Source organism: Chiloscyllium punctatum, chromosome 38 (genome assembly GCF_047496795.1).
Source record: "Chiloscyllium punctatum isolate Juve2018m chromosome 38, sChiPun1.3, whole genome shotgun sequence".
NCBI classification, from domain to species: Eukaryota; Metazoa; Chordata; class Chondrichthyes; order Orectolobiformes; family Hemiscylliidae; genus Chiloscyllium; species Chiloscyllium punctatum.
The window spans coordinates 61,092,463-61,094,758 of record NC_092776.1 but is presented as its reverse complement, the minus strand read 5'-3'; positions in this window follow the sequence as shown (position 1 = coordinate 61,094,758).

Genomic DNA, 2,296 nt, shown 5'->3' with positions numbered 1-2,296 from the left:
GAGAGGTGACCTTATAGAGACTTATAAAATCAAGAGGGGCACGGATAGGTTAAGTTGACAAGGTGGAAATCAACTAGGTGGAAGTGAGGTCTGCAGATGCTGGAGATCAGAGTTGAGAGTGTGTTGCTGGAAAAGCACAGTAGATAAGGCAGCAACCAAGGAGCAGGAGAATGGACGTTTTGGCCCGCAGCCCTTAATAGAGTCATGGAGATGTACAGCATGGAAACAGACGCTTTGGTCCAACCTGTCCATGCCAACCAGATATCCCAACCCAATCTAGTCCCACCTCCAGCACCCAGCCCATATCCCTCCAAACCCTTCCTAGTCATATACCCATCCAAATGCCTCTTAAATGTTTCAATTGTACCAGCCTCCACCACATCCTCTGGCAGCTCATTCCATATACGTACCACCCTCTGCATGAAAAGGTTGCCCCTTAGGTTTCTATTATATCTTTCCCCTCTCACCCTAAACCTATGCCCTCTAGTTCTAGACTCCCCCACCCCAGGGAAAAGGCTTTGTCTATTTATCCTATCCATGCCCCTCATAATTTTCTAAACCTCAATAAGGTCACCCCTCAGTCTCCGACGCTCCAGGGAAAACAGCCCAAGCCTGTTCAATCTCTCCCTATAGCTTAAACCCTCCAACCCTGGCAACATCCTTGTAATTCTTTTCTGAACCCTTTCAAGTTCACAACACCTTTCTGATAGGAAGGAGACCAGAATTGCATGCAATATTCCAACAGTGGCCTAACCAATGTCCTGTACAGCCGCAACATGACCTCCCAACTCCTGTACTCAATACTCTGACCAATAAAGGAAAGCATACCAAACACCTTCTTCACTAACTTTGCAACTCCACTTTCAAGGAGCTATGAACCTGCACTCCAAGGTCTCTTGTTCAGCAACACTCCCTAGGACTTTACCATTAAGTGTATAAGTCCTGCTAAGATTTGCTTTCCCAAAATGCAGCACCTCTCATTTATCTGAATTAAACTCCATCTGCCACGTCTCAGCCCATTGGCCCATCTGGTCCAGATCCTGTTGTAATCTGAGGTAACCAGATTACTGTCCACTACACCTCTTATGCTCACATCCAAATCATTTATGTAAATGACAAAAAGTAGAGGGGCCAGCATCGATCCTTTTGCACTCCACTGGTCACAGGTCTCCAGTCTGAAAAACAACCCTCTACCACCACCCTCTATCTTCTACATTTGAGCTAGTTCTGTATCCAAATGGCTAGTTCTCCCTGTATTCCATGAGATCTAACCTTGCTAACTGTCTCCCATGGGGAACCTTGTCAAACACCTTACTGGGGTCCATACAGATCACATCTACTGTTCTGCCCTCATCAATCTTCTTTGTCATTCATCAGGAATGAGGGCGTCCTGTTTGTGGATTTTCGGACGGAGGCAGAAGCAAGCCGTGTAGGGTTTGAGGACTATCACTTTGGCGGCAAAAAACTCACCAGATGAAATGAGGACAGTGACTGCAGTTGATACAATGGCCTGATGTGCCACGATGGGGTTATGGTGCAGGGGAAAGTAGGAGGAGGTATCAGAGCTGGCACTCAGATGAGTGGGCAATAAATGTTGATCCAGCCAGTAACACCCATATACTATACGACATTTCTTAAAATTTCAAATATATACTTTATTCATAAAAGGTACATACATAGTCACAAACGCAGTTCGGTGCTGTACAATAAAATATAAAAAAAACAAGATATTTGGTCGACATGGACGAGTTGAACCGAAGGGTCTGTTTCCATGCTGGACATCTCTATGACTCTATCCAAACCAAAAGCATCTCTTATTTGAACAAGAATAAGAAAACATTCTAAATTCCTCGCCCAAACGAAAGACCAAGAGCTATAATCCACTCAGAACAGATGACAGCGAAATACATACACCTCCCTAGAGTCGAAATGCCACTTGTTTCATCGTAATCAGCCAATCTAAGACTGGAATGCACTACAACCCACCCCCGCCTCCGCCTCCAAGCTGGGCCTTAACCACCCGGAGCTGAGAAGTACGTTGGCCAACTGCTCTCAATCTCCGGAATCCTGATGAATCGACCGCCAACGGTACAACAACCCATTCCTTATTGGACGGTCAGACGGCCAATCAGATTCCGACCCATTCACGGCACGACACCATAATGCGTATGTTCATTGGCGGATTAATGCGTGTCTGCTGATTGGTGGATGGGGGGGGCACTGCGATTGGTTGACAGTAGTTTGGTCTGCCATTGGCTGATTGGTGCCGATCCAGTGATTGGCGGATGTGTGCGAA